This window comes from Chondrus crispus, genomic scaffold (genome assembly GCF_000350225.1).
Source record: "Chondrus crispus Stackhouse genomic scaffold, scaffold_332, whole genome shotgun sequence".
NCBI lineage: Eukaryota > Rhodophyta > Florideophyceae > Gigartinales > Gigartinaceae > Chondrus > Chondrus crispus.
Window position 1 is genome coordinate 59,790 of NW_005179219.1, and position 15,215 is coordinate 75,004.

The following is a 15,215-nucleotide window of genomic DNA, read 5'->3' on the forward strand; positions in this document are numbered from 1 at the left end:
CCGCGATTACCCGGGGCGGTCAGTGCTCCACAGGTTCTTCTTGAGGACCACAAGCACACGCTCCCCAGTTTGGTCGTTGCACCGCCTGGTGGAAGCGTATGCCCATTGAGCCCTATTCCCTCCGGGGTCGCAATTCCACTCGCCCGTTTACCGGAGTCATAACCGCCGCCCTCGCAGAGAGGTTGGTGGAGTTGTAATTTTACCGCTACCGTGGACACCCCCTCCGTGACGGGGTAAAACCGAACCGGAAGGATCCATATTATTACAACTGGTCTCCCGACCTAGAAACCTATTTTTAGGATTCTTTGTTTGATCTCCGAATCGGACGACTGGGATTGGAAGGGATCGAGAATCACAGCCTCGTTTCAAGATGAGTGGACGAGAAGACGCGAAATCGCAGGGGGGCTTCCCCCGAGACGTCAGGGACGATGAGTCAGTAAATCGATCCCAGCCGGGGGGGAACAAGTCGCTTGGAGGGCTCGGCCGATAACAGGGGCTCCGTTAGAAGCGCCAGAGCACGAACGGCGCATGTGGAGCGCCTGGCCCGCGCAAGGACGCGATCGCAGACAAGAGCGGCATTACCACTGACGCCGGCGGAGGAGCCCCTCGAAGGCCAACAACGCGGAGAGAGTGAGCCGGCCCCCACCATAATCGGCGACGAACTTCCAAATAGGAAAACGATCCACGGAGACGCCTTGGAGGCCCGCCGGGACCTAGGGTACCTGACCCAGAGGGCGGCCTGTAGCATAAACACCCCCAAACGGCGGGGGTGTATGCACGCAGTTCAGTAGCAGACTCCGGATCGGCGGAAGACGGAACACACGCAAAGGGAAAGGACACGGGTCCTGGTAGCGTGGTAGAGCGGGAAGGGTGGCAGGCGCGAGTGATTGCGCAGCGGAGCGGATCGACGCCTCAACGCCCCGGAGCGACACTGGGTAGCGGACCAGTGTCGACGGGCGGAGGCGGATCGCTGCACGCGCGCGCACTGTAGCGCCTGCACCCCGCGTCGGTTCCCTTACCTAAACCAGACGCGAGAGCGGACTCGTGTTTTAGGTTAAGCGGTGGGTTGTCGACCAAGGCGGAAGGTCGTGGACAAGCCCGTGCTTATCCCTTTCCTCCGCCGTCCGTCGCTCCCTTATTTAATGTACAAGTGTTCGGTTATCATACCAGACTACAGTATCATGCTACCGTAGCCGGCGCGAGTCGTCGCGCGCGGTGGCTCTGTCAGCTATCGAGCTGACAGTACACGTGTGTGCCACGTGTGTGTGCGCACGCCCTGCACACGTGTGGTACACGTGTGGCCGCGTGGGGGCTCGTGTGGGCTGTAAGGTTCGTGCCTTACAGCCCCTGATCTAAACCTAATCGAATCGACGGCGCATATACCACAGGGCCCCCTCCTCAAGAGTGAACGTCCGCGTTCACCCTGCTTGAGGAGGCCACCCGTGTAGTCCCATTGCGTCCAGAGTCTCGCTGCTCCCCCGCGTTCCTTCCGATCACGCCTTCCTTTTCGCCGGTTTCTGTCTCGGCTGCGGCCATCGGGCGCGCACTTGGCACCTTTGTCGACCCTCGAGATTGGGACACTGTCTCGGCATGTCACCATCACCAACGCTGACGCCGTCCTCGCTGCCGCTGGCGGGCGTTGCTGTGTCGGCTCGAGAAGCCGCTGGGGAAGCGCCGTCGCTTCCTGCTTCGAGCGCGCCCCTTATCGACGGGTGTGTTGCAACGCCGACGCCAACCTCCCCCTTTCAGAGGACACGCCCGTCGAGGGAGTCCACGCTATCCTAGGAGTTGGTGAGTGCCCCTAGTCGCGTCGTCGACGAGCAGCATGACGGCGGGTCGCGAGCCCCTCGCCCCGTTGGTGCTGAGAGGGCTGTCGGCCCCGCCGCTGGGGGATCTTCTCAAGCTGATGTCCCGTCCCTTGTTGGCTCCAGCACGAGAGCGACCGAGTTCGATGTCCCCAGCACGACGCGCTGGTTTGGCGTACCGCTTTTGCGATCTACTCCGCTGCCACTGGGTGATCTCCGGTATCCGTGGGCGCGCTACGCTCGCGTGGGCGTAACGGTTGGCGAGATCTTGGCGAGCCCGGTCTTGCGCCCTGATCTGTCCCGCATCCGCAAGATCAGCGAGGCCGGCCTCGCTGATCAATCCGCGCTGGCCCTCAGCCGTCTTCTTGCCGAAGGAGACGGCGTGGCTTACCAAATCCCCGACCCGATACAGGGTGATCGCACCTTCGCGTTTGGCCTGGAAGAGGTTCTATACGTCGATCGTATGGCGGCCTACTTGTCCGGATTCAACCCGGACATTCCGCCCCGTTTTATCTTGGCCGAGATCCCGGGGCTCTACGTGTATCCGCGTCCGTACGCGTACACGAAGCCCCGGGTGGCCCTTCAGAAGTCCGCGGCGACGCTGATGCGCCTTCACGGCATTGCCGTGGCCCATCGGGACTGGTCCGTTTATCGGCGCTCCTCGGGAGAAGACGGTCGCGTCTTCCCGTCGGCCTGCTTTGAGCACGGGCTTTCGCCCGGGGACTTCCCCTCGCTGCCTCGGCAGGTTCGCGAGATCTTTCCTTCTCTAGGTATTCATCTGCTCCTGCCTTACGTTCTCAAGCACTTCGGGTATGCGGCCATCGACCCCGGTCACCCCGCCCGCGCTCCGTTGAGCGACAGCTATGCCAAGGAGTGGGCGTGGTCCATCGGGAGCGCCCTTATGGCCGAAGCAAGTGTGCACGGCCGCGTGTTTCTTCAGTCTGGTGAGACCGTATCGTACCTGGCGCAACTCGCTCCCGACTTGCCTATTGTCCCGCCACATCCGCTCGAGCGCGGCCTTTCACAGATTTCCTGGACGCTCCGGGGCGTCGTTTCGTTGATGACACGGGCGGACGAAGTGAGTGAGCGTCATCACCACTACTGGCCGGATTTCGCTACGGGCGTACGTTGCGCGTACCTCGTGTACCACGCAAGGACGGACACGTTCGCTTCTCGCCCGGCGGCGACTCCGGAGTCAGCCGGACCGAGAGGGAGGCGGGGTGGTGTCGGCTCAGGGTCCCGGCGGAACCGCCGCAAGCGGTATCGGGACCTGGATGCCGTCCCTTTCACTCCCACCATGGTAGGTGTTGACCTGTTTCGTTCCACTCCGCCCCGTGAGGCAGAAGAGCAACCGGTGATACCCGTCGCCTCGCCGGCGATCCTCCCCATGCCTCCGCTAGCTCCCCCCTCCGAGGACGTGACCCCTGGGGTGGCGGTTCGGGACCTTCCTCTTTCGCGGGAGGACATCACCTCCGTGCCCGAACTTGCGCAGGCTTTGGGACCCGCCGGTGACCGGGCGTGGACCGTGGGTAGCCTCTTATCGACGATGGCGAGCTGGTTCCTCGCACGGACTAATGAGGCTCGTCGCCTCAACGGGGACCGCGACTCGCTCTCCCTCTCGGTCCGACGGTTGCAGGGCGAAAACGACTCCGCGCGGGGCGCTTCCCGTCTTCAGGCTAGCGCTTACGAACGAGCTGTCGCGGATCGAGATCGCTATCGACAGGAGCGGGACAGCCTTCGTGCCATCCAAGCGTCCGCGGCCCGTGAAGTCGTCTTACAGCCATCTCGCCGACCCGACCCGTATGCCGACCTGACGGCCGTCCCCCTGACGTCGTACGGGTCAGGGGCGCCCGCAGCTCCTGTACGAGGAGGCAGTTCATACCAGCGGGTCGCCATGCCTCCTCTCGAGGAGGGTGCGGCGGATACTCCGCGGAACTCTGATGTTCCGCGTTATCCAGGGTACTGCCCGCCGGGGCCTTTAGACCGTAGTCCTGATGGCACTCGTTGAGGTGGCATGGTTCCCCGGTCCGGGACCACTCGTCCCATTCCCTTCATAAAGAATGTTCGCATCTTTCGTTCTTGTTCCCTCCCATCCGCGTGGAAGCGCCTGGGCCTCGCAAGCTCGGCCCGCGGCGCTCCCCGAGGACTTTTTCCGGCGCTCCCCGCGCTCCGGTTCCACCGAGGCAAGGTCCCACGAGGGTGTCATCTTCGTCGCGCCCCCTCGCCATCGGGGCGAGGGCGCAGCGCGCGGTATTCTTCTTGTCGTCGCGCCCCTCGCCATCGGGGCGAGGGCAGAGCGCGCGGTATTCTTCTTGTCGTCGCGCCCCTCGCCATCGGGGCGAGGGCAGAGCGCGCGGTATTCTCCTTGTCGTCGCGCCCCTCGCCATCGGGGCGAGGGCAGAGCGCGCGGTATTCTCCTTGTCGTCGCGCCCGTGGCCATCGGGGCGAGGGCAGAGCGCGCTCGTAGCACGTGAACGCCGCCGGCGCTTCGCTACCCGACGGAGAGGTCAGCGTCGTCGGAGGGGCCGTATGCCCCTTGGTCGCGGCGAGGGGCTGCTGTGGAGTTCCTCGCGGCTCCCTTTCCCCTCGCTCCGGAGGCGGTTATCGCCAGTTGTCGGACACCAGGCACGCATCGTTGACCCGATTTGGTGTAGCGTGGGTGGCGTGTACTGCACGGGCCACACGCGCGTGGCCGTATAATACCCCCCTCTCTAATTTCCTCTATTTTTTAACCCACCGCCGTCGGCGGTGGCGGTTTGTCAGAAGGGGCTGTACTCGGCGTACAGTATAAGCGTATCGCGCGCTGACAGTGGGGAGTGGGCTGCGGTCGTGACCCGAGGTTCGTATCTGCATATATTACCTGTGCCTGAGGCTCCCTGTCTTCGCTTGGTCCGTATTCCAAGCATGGGTACGCTCTCCCCTACACCTCGCGCGTTATTTTTGTGCGATCCATTCGCTCTTGCGCCCAACCTGTGCGACTTGACCATATCGGCACACGCACACGTTCGAGGCGGGCATTCCTGGGGCGTTCGCATCCCCTAAGACGCGTAACTTCTCACACCCTATTCCGTATGCGGCGCTGTCGATCGGCGACTCGAACGCTCATGCAGATCGCTGCTGCGCTCCTGTGGTAACGCGGAGGTTCGGACCCCCCTGCAGTTAGCCGTCCCCATCATCGGTTTCGAAGGACCGGTGTCCTTCTACGTCAATTGATGTTCTCGCGGCTATTGTCATAAGGCAGCCCGTACTGCTTGCTGTCACGCGACTTCTTCGCGGTTGCGTGTTCCTTTTGAGGATCTCCGTCCGATGTTGTTCCTGGGGTCGTGTGACTCCCTCCCCGTCAGGGGGATCCAAGGACAGGTGTCCCTTCCCCCTTTATCGGAATTTTGTCCAACCGCGGTCGGTTACCTTGATCCTAACGGAGCGGTCGGGGCCCCCTCCTCAAGCGTGAACGTCCGCGTTCATGTTTGAGTTGAGGTCCATGCCGGTGCGCCTCCGGAGGCTTTGGGCGTAACGAGACACCAACTCCTCCGGGACGTGAGTCCGCGCAGTCCAGGTGGGCGTGTCGAAATCTGCCCACTTGATGAGGAACTCGATAGTTCCGTCTTTCATATCTCGTTGCTTCAGTAGTCGTTCGACAGCGTACTGTGTCCCCTCTCTGACCTTGTCCGCGAGGTCAGCTGGGGTTGTCGTGCTCGCCCGTAGTGCGTCCGTCGGCGGTGGCGCGTACACGCAGCGATCTGCGGAGACCCGCTCAGTGACCCCATCATGATCGATCGTGATGGTTCGGCGGTCGTTCGCGAGGACACGGTAGGGCCCCACTGCTGGGGACGCGAGCTTGTTCGAAGTCTTCCCCCCGTCGGTGGGGTTGAGGTATACGTACTCTCCGGGACGGAGTCGCGAATTGATCCGTCGTATGCGCTTATCGAAGTCGCGCTTGTAGCGAGCCTGCGTCCGACGCAGGCTCCCGTAGGCCCTCTGGATTTTCGAATCCAAGGTCTTGAGGAACTCGGCACGTTGGCTCCCCCTGTCGGCAGGGGGAACGTCACCGTCGGCTCGTCGAAGCGAGAACTCTAGCGGTGGTCTGCTGAGCACGAGCTCGAACGGCGTCGTGTTGGTGGTGCGGTGTACGTGGGAGTTATACGCATACGTAAGCGGCCCCACGTACATGTCCCAGTCATCTTGATGCTCGCCTACGTAGTTGCGTAGCACCGCAGCGATCGTTCGGTTGTATCGCTCGACTTGCCCGTTCGTCTGGGGATGGTACGCCGATGTGTACATATTAGTTATCCCCAGAACACGGCACGTGCTGTGGAAAAACTTGGCATTAAACTGCGGTCCGTTATCCGACAGCAACGTGCGCGGGACGCCGTACTTAAACACCCACGATTCGCAGAACGCAACTGCGACGGTGTATGCGGTTATCGTGCGAAGCGCAACGACTTGCGTCAGCTTGCTAAAGCGGTCCGTGATCACGAGCAGGAACCGTTTTCCTGACTTCGTCTTGGGGAGCGGCCCCAAGATGTCGATGGCCAGACTCTCGAGCGGCCTCGTAGCTGGAAACAATCTCAATCGGTTGAGATGTTTCCTCAGCTTGACCCGGTTCATCGCGCAGGTTTGACAACCTCGCACCGTGGCGGCAACATCTGCGGCCAGATGGGGCCAGTAGTACTTGCGACGGAGCGCGTAGTACATACGGTTCTGGCCCGGGTGCCCTGCCATGACCGGGTTGTGGCACAGGCGAAGGAGCCTAGCGCGGAGCGTCCGAGGTACCACCACCTGCACGATAGCGGGGTCGAAGGGGTGTCTCCGTTTGAGCACCCCCTGGTGGTCCTCGAAAAACGCGGAATCCCGGGACTCTGACTGTCGTGCCAAAACGGTTTGGCAGAAGTCATCCACGCGTTGCTCTTCGGCAATCTCTTCTATCGTAAGAGGAGCCGGAAGGTCGTCCTGCGGAGGGGCGACCGAAGAGTCGGGCGCACCAGCCTCGTGGTCTGCAGTGCGCTCGATGTCGGTGGCGTCCAACTCGTCATTCTCCTCCCAGAACGAATTGGGTCCTTGGAGAGCGGGGGCTTCGTCGTCGCCCCTCGGCTCGTCGCGCGCTCGGGCGCGCGACCTTCTTCGTGAGCTGGCTTGGTTCCGTGTCGTCGCGAAGATGTGCTCGACCTCGTGGTCGCAGCTCGCGATGCAAACGTGGCCCGCGAGCTCGTTCGATACGTCTCGAACGGTCGTGCCCGCGTCGAAGGTGGGAATGTCGTCATCCACCTCGACGATGGGGCGAGGGTCGTCGACGACTCTCGGCGACACGAGGCGTGACAGGGCGTCCGGTACTTGGTGCACGCGCCCGGGGCGGTACTGAATGGTGAAGTCGTATTCAGCCAGACGTAGCCGCCACCGTGTGAGTCTTCCGGAACTCTCGGTGAGGGACATGAGCCACCTCAAGGCGTCGTGATCCGTTCGGACGGTGAACTTCGTGCCCTCAACGTACGGCTGTAGTGTGCGGACGGCCCACAGTACGGCGAAGCATTCGCGCTCGGTAGCGCTGTAGTTACGTTCGCTGTCGTTCAGCGATTAAGACCAATACCCAACGGGGCGCCAATCGTTTGGCTGGTCGTGCTCTTGGAGCAGTGTGCAGCCTAGTTGGTAGGCGTTCGCGTCGGTGTCGATCATGTACGGTCGTCCATGCCGAGGCAACGCGAGGATCGGCGGGGCGATCATGCACTCCTTAAGGTTCTCGAACGCCTGGAGTTGATCCTCGGTAGGATTATAGAAGTCAGGATCGGAATCCTTGCGCGTCATATCCGTCAACGGGCGGGCTATTTTCGAGAAGCCCTTAACGAAGCGGCGATATACGTTACACGCCCCGAGGAACGAGCGCACCTGCGTCAGCGTCCTCGGGAACGTGAACGTTCGGAAGGCGTCGGCCGCCGTATCGGCCACGCTCAACTTACCTGGGGAGATGACGTGCCCCAGGTAGTGTACCTTCGGTTGAAAGAAGCTACACTTCTTGAGCTTGAGGGAGATGCTGGCACTCCCTAACAAGCTCGAGACAGTGTCGAGATGCTTCGCGTGTTCCGCGTCCGTACGCGAGAACACTATGACGTCATCGAGATAGACGAGGCATATTTGCCAGCGGACTCCGGAAAGGATAATATCCAATGCACGTTGGAAGGTGGCCGGTGCCCCTTTTAGTCCGAACGGCATGCGCAGGTGGCGAAACGTGCCCATGTGCGTCGTAAACGTGGTCTTATCCCGGTCCTCCGGAGCGACGAGGATCTGCCAATAACCGGAATTGCAGTCCAACGTCGTAAAGACGGCTGCATCTCCTAACGAGTCGATGCAGTCGTCCATCCGGAGCAGCGGATACGAATCCGCTGCCCTCTTCGCGTTGAGATGCCGGTAGTCCACGCAGAACCGAAGAGAGCCGTCTTTCTTCGGGACAAGCACCACCGGGGACGCCCACTCGGTGCTCGCAGGTTCGATAACCCCTGCGTTCAGCATTTGGTTGACCTCCTTGGCAACCATCTCGCGCATGGCGGGCCCCTTCCGATAGGGCATCGAACGAATCGGTTTCGTTCCCGGTTCGAGAGGGATGCGGTGTTCCGTGGCTCGGATCGTTCCGAGCGCACCGCTCCATAGACTCGAATGCTTACGGAGCATCTCGAGTACGTGGCCACGGAGCTTGTCATCGTCGATGTATGACAAGTCCACCTCTTTTTCCCAATCCATCGGTGGATTTTTGGGATCCTTTTTGTGGATGTTTACGGTGCCTCCCGCCGTCGGTTGGTCTCTAGGTGGCCGATCGTCCGTACCCACCTGTTCCCTCCTAACGGTCTCTAGCTCATCGGAGCTTGGTCGTCCAGCTCTTGCCTTCCCGACTTGATCGGTCAAGTCGGTCAGGTGTAGCGCGTGGGCGACCCCCTCGGCGACGCGACGTTCGGGCGTCAGGATCGCGAGGGGGTTGCGCGTCGCATACCCTACGACGGTGTGCTTCGGAAGCCGCCTTTCCCGTCGCGAAAAGTTCGCGACGAGGACGTCGAAGGTCTGATTCGGCAGTACCTCGACGACGCCGTTCGTCAGCCTCACTCCATGTCGGTGTTGAAGTGACGGCTTCGGCTCCATGAATACGAGGCCCCTCCCGGCAGTGGTGACGCGCACTCGGGCTTGCGACCTCGCGGGGATGGTAACCCAGCGGGCGATTCGGATCGCCTACGGGGCCTCCTCTTGTACATCGGGCCGTCTCGTCTGGCGTCCGCTACGCCTGGTACGGGGAGTCGGCTCCCCTTTTTCGTCGACGATGGCAACAGAGCCGCCATGGCGCAGCTCCATCCGTTGAGCCTCGATGTCGATACATCGCACGTGCGTATCGATGAAGGCCGTGCCGAGGAGGACCGGCACGGCGAGCTGGTCTGCGACTACGAACGGAATTCGGAACACCGTGTTCCTCAACCGCACAGCCAGGCGGACTACGGCCGAAAGCTTGAGGGGGTTGCTATTCGCGCCTGCCAATCGTGGCAGAGGTGCGTCGTGCACGACGTAACGCGTCCAATCGGGGGGAAGGTCGGCCTTCCTCACCAGATTATACCCCGAGCACGTATCAACGGCGATCGTGCGGGGTTTAAATGCATTTCCCTCTGTGGCTATCGAGCCGAGGACGTTGTAAATCTTCGAAGTCATAAGGCAAATGACGCCGTCGACAACCTTCGGGGCGGCCTTATCGGTGAGGTCGTTCCGCCGGGGCCTTCGATTTCGGTGCTGGCCCCGCTTGCGTTTCCTTCTCCCCCTTTCTTGGGGCGTCCGCGGATCAGTGACGCCCCCCGGATTATTCGAGTCCGTACAACACGAACCCTTCTCCGGCGACCTTGGGCTCGCGGGAGTCAGGGGGTCGACCGAATCTTTTCGGTCGTCGTTGCCCCCGTCGCCATTGTTACGCCTCCCCGGGACGTCGGCTGTCCCGGTGTCTTGTCCTCCTAACGTCGGGCCTTCGGAGGCCTCGACGTGCGCTCTCTCCTGTATCGGCATTACAGGAGCTCCCGTGCACGCCTCCGGTAGCGGGGGATGTATTATCGGACAATACTCCCCGTGTCCTCGGCGAGCACGCGGGGTCGGGTCTAGTTCGTGGGGAAAAGACGGCTCACGCGACCGCGTGTACGTAACCGTCTTTACCCTTTCTTCGAACTACCCGTGCTATCGGAGCTAACCTCCTGGCTATCGACAGCCAGGTCTTCTTCCGGTAGCCGGCCGCGTGGGTCGGGACGATTCCCCCACTGCGGCTCGGCGGCCGTGGCGAAGTATTCGGGTACTTCCGGGCCTTGACCTGCGGCGTCCGGTCGTCGCAGGATATGGGGGACGAAGCGAGTCGGCTCGCCTTCGTGACCCTGTGTGGGTAGAGGGTGCGGATCCTCTACCCAGTCTTGCAGGTACGTTATCGCAATTTGTACCTGTTGGGGTAACCGAGAACGGTCTCGGTCCCCTCTCTCTCCTTGGCGCGGGTACCTTGTGTCCGCCTGCCGGTAGGCGGGTCGATCCCGACGATCGACTTCGTTACGACGGTACCCGCCTCCACGGGGGGCGAAGCGTGCGCCCCTACCCGACCGATTCGGGAAACCTTGACGCGGGGGACGGCCCTCGCCCGCCGCCTGCCGGAGGAGATTACGCGCACCGGGGCGCGTCTCCATCTGGTAGCGGTAGTTCCTGTACGCCGTGAACATTCGTTGTTCCGGCGACAGGAACGGGCACGCGTACATGGCATGCCCGTACGTACGGCATAGCCAGCACACGTACGCGCTGCCGTCCGTTGAGGCGAGGGTCGCCGCGTGCCGCGCCTCCTCATCGGTGAGGAGGGGCACGCGAGGCGAGGCGCTTCCCCTATCTCGACTCGAGATATCGAGCTCGGCGACGCGGGGGTCCGTGCCCCTTGCCACTCTCGGAGTGGCCGCGAATGCGGTCGCGTAACTCGATGTCGTTCCGGTCGACATCGGTGAGGGGGTTCGTGCCCCCACGGGCCCTGGTCCTTGCGTAATGAGGACAGGGTCGGCCTGCCACTCATCCTCCCCGATATGGAGGGTCGAGGCGGACGAACTTGTCGCGGCGGACTTCGTAGTCCTGCCAGCCGTCCCTACCGGTTTCGAATCCGGCAGAGGTAAACCGTGCCGGGCGCGGTACGTTGTACCTTCTGCCGTGGCGATACGGCGGATGGTCGGAAGATCGGTCTTCTGACTACCTGGCAGCCTTTGCACAGTTTCGGATACTGCGGCACGGGTTGCCGGTGCCAGTCCCCGCACGAAGTAGTGCGCGAGGGACTGTTCGGAGAAGACTGCCGTGCATCGGAACGCGGCAGTCTCGAGTCGGTCAGCAAACGTGCTTTCCGTCTCATGCGATTGCTGTCGCGCCGTAGCGACAGCGTCGTACGCTTCACCTAGCACGTCGTCCGTGAGGTAGCGTTTTAAGAATTGATTCACGAGCCCCGGCCAGCTCACGTCGTCGTGGAGCTGGCCGGCGCGGAGGCCTTGCATCGTATAACTCGTATACAGGCGCTCCGCGTCGCGCTCGAGGAAGTGCGCGAGGACTCGTACCGCAACACCTTCGGTCAGGTGTTGCGAGTTGAAGGTGATTCGGATATCCTTCAAGAACGGCAGCAGCTGGATCGGGTCGGTACCGTCGAAGCTGCGCATCGTGGGACGGATCCCACGACAGCGTTGGACGTACTTCGCGATCCGTCCCGCGTCACCCGAGGTAACGAGCCTCGAGGTGTTATCCAAGCGGTACATACGATAGTCAGCAACGGCGCTGAACTCTTGGATCATCGTATGTACCGGCTCGAGCCCGGGTTCAGCGGGACCCAGCGTGCCGAAGGAGGTAACCGGTAGCGTACGGACGACTACCGGACCTGGATGCTCGGCGTAACTCGCCGGCGGATAGCCGCCCCAGCGGGGATCGACGGAAAACATCGGTTCTCCGGATCCGCGGGCGGCTCCTCCACGGTCCTGTTCGTCCGCGTACGATACGCGGTCCACTTGCCGCCTACTTCCGACGATAGGCGGCAAGGCTTGGGTCTCAGACGCGAAGTTCGCGTCTATCGGATGACGGCTTCCTTCTGCAGTCCGACTGGTAGCGGCACCAGTCGGACGCCAACCTTCGGGGGCGGCGGCGCTCGGAGGTACGGTACCACCGGGCCCTCTCGGGGGGGCACCGGGTAGCCTTTCGGCCATGGTACGTTCCATGTCACGAGCACGCCGACGAGTGGCGTCGAGCTCAGCGGAGAGGTGCGCGAACGCACCCAATTGCTCTGCGGACGGAGAGGTTCGGTCCTGGGGTCGTCTCACCGAGGTCGGCCTCTCAGAGCGACCTTACCCGGACGGTCCGGGCGAGGCGAAACGGGAGTCTTCGACGAGCACGATCCGCTAGTGTAACTCGTCGATCAGTGGTCGGAGATTCTCTAAGGACTGCGTCACTCTATCGAACCTCCCTTCACGCAGGGAGCGGAGTTCGGCCATACATCGAGTGTATACATGGTCCGATACATCGATCCGAAGGGAAGTACGGACTTCCTCGATGTATTCGGCTATGCGTTCGAACATCGCCGCCGCTCTTTCCTCGGAGGATCCGAGCGACGGTTCGCGGTCACGAGGACCTGCGTCGCCGTCGCCCGACGGGGCGATTGGGGACTGCACAGCGGCCGGACTCAGATCCGCCGCTTCGGAGCGGATCGAGGGCTCGAGCTCTTGGCTCATCTCGACGCGATCGGTTCGCGGAGGGAAGCGGAAGTCTTCTCGGAGATCCGACTCCAGGGTCTTCTAGGTCGGGAGACCACTGTAGCATAAACACCCCCAAACGGCGGGGGTGTATGTACGCAGTTCAGTAGCAGACTCCGGATCGGCGGAAGACGGAACACACGCAAAGGGAAAGGACACGGGTCCTGGTAGCGTGGTAGAGCGGGAAGGGTGGCAGGCGCGAGTGATTGCGCAGCGGAGCGGATCGACGCCTCAACGCCCCGGAGCGACACTGGGTAGCGGACCAGTGTCGACGGGCGGAGGCGGATCGCTGCACGCGCGCGCACTGTAGCGCCTGCACCCCGCGTCGGTTCCCTTACCTAAACCAGACGCGAGAGCGGACTCGTGTTTTAGGTTAAGCGGTGGGTTGTCGACCAAGGCGGAAGGTCGTGGACAAGCCCGTGCTTATCCCTTTCCTCCGCCGTCCGTCGCTCCCTTATTTAATGTACAAGTGTTCGGTTATCATACCAGACTACAGTATCATGCTACCGTAGCCGGCGCGAGTCGTCGCGCGCGGTGGCTCTGTCAGCTATCGAGCTGACAGTACACGTGTGTGCCACGTGTGTGTGCGCACGCCTTGCACACGTGTGGTACACGTGTGGGCGCGTGGGGGCTCGTGTGGGCTGTAAGGTTCGTGCCTTACAACCCCTGATCTAAACCTAATCGAATCGACGGCGCATATACCACACGGCCCTAAACACGTGTTTGACGGCCGAGCTGAACAGGCGAATCCCAGCTGCCGTGGACACGCAATTGACAAGCACGCTCCGAAAGATCGTTGAGGATCACAGTCGGATCCTCGTAAGGAGCGCTGTGGACGAGGTATTCGGACGCGGCCCTTTTTGGGACACGATCACTTCAACCGTGGGGGACGTTACCCATGCAGAGGTGCGCGCTCGAGCGCTGCAGGCAGAGCAACCGCCGTTGGCGACAACGGAAGTACTACCGCCGTCGCTGACGCTCGGGAACGCGCGGCCGCAGTACCCCCAAATGAGACGTGAGACCCGTGGGATGGAGAAGAACGCGATGGCCGGCTTCAAGCCCAATAGATGGGACAGCCACCCGCGTTTCCGCCCGGAGCCAGTCGCTTGGTGCTGCCGACGCAGAAGTGCCGGAGAAAGACCAAGGGCAAGGGATACGAGACCGACGATTCGGAAGCTAGTGACGCCACGAGGGACGAAACAGATTCCTCTGAGGACGCTTTTGAAGTAGACGTGCGGCATGTGCGTTGGATTCGCCCCCTAAACGACCTCTTTAAAAAGTTCATGAATTACCGCCGGTATCGGCTGCACAACCGTTCGGGACGATACAACGCCAAGGTTGCCAGCACGGTTTCGAGGGCCGGAAAGTGTATGTCTCAACAGATGAAGGGCGCGACCTTCAGTTGAGACGACCGGATTGCGGTGCTAAATTTCCTCTCCTGGTTTACGGCGGCGTGCAACCAGAACGGCGTGCATGAGGGAGCAGCCCTCTGGTGCTTCCAGTTCTTCATGACTGGCACGGCCTTGGCAAAGGTGCAGACCCGTATTGTGGGAGAGTCTGGAGTAGCCGACGCCCGTAGGGACGAAGTGTTGTCGTCCTATCCGGAGGTTGTCAAATACCTCCTCAGGACATAGGCGACAAATGAAGTCATCCCAGAAGCCTATGCCGAGGTGACGAACTTTATACAGAGTTCGGGGATGTCCGAAACGGAGTGTGGGGACCGCCTCTGGAGGAAAGCCCTCCGCTGTTGGAATGTCTTTTCCGATAATTGGCTCAAGTCGCTCTTCGCAGAGAGGCTCCTTCGGGCCATCCGTACTCAGGTGCGTCACCACCTCACGACGCACCCCCGCATAGCTTTTACGGAGCTAACGCGGTACGCCGAGGGCATGGGGACTGCCTACCGGGGTGGGCAGAATTACCCGGCAGCTGCAGGGAGCCGGGACCGCTCAGGGCACCGGACAGGACGCCAGCAGCGTAGCCTGCTCCTCTCCAAAGAGTCGTCCGAACCGGGTCCCCTCGAGGAAGTGGATGTTCCTCGGACCGCCCGCTCGCAATGGCCGTCGAGACGGCCACGTTCCCCTCCCTCCCGAGGACACGCACAACGTACTTCACAGTCTCTCCGGGTTCGACGGCACCAGAGGGTTGGAGCAGTATGTGGCCGAAGCCAAACACACCCCCTCGGGGAGGAGACGCCCGGCATTGGGAGCCACCTCGACAGGACGCGAGCAGCGGAACTCCCTGCCGCCTCTTCCTTTCGCGGGAGAGACCTTGCTGTCATGGGATGTCGCCGGACGTCCGAGTCCGGATTTGGGCCCAACGGGAGACAAACTCCCAACAGAGACGCACCCAGAGGAATTACAGCCCTGGGGGACGGGCTCGAAACGCACCAAGGGCGATTCCATCACCGAGTTTTCGCACAACCCCTTTCCCGGGACCCCGCAGGAACCCAGTTTATCGGACCGGGCGCGCATTCCGGCGGCGCCCACGGAAGAAGGCCGAGAAACGACAGGGTGGCAGCGTAGAGTCTTCTGTCTCCCCTAAACCGAGCCTCGTCCGGAGGGAAGCACCCCCGACCCGAAGGACACAACGGCACCGGCAGAAGGGAAAGCCTCGTGAGAATAATGTAGCAAGAGACCCGGTTTGCGTCCTGAGAAAG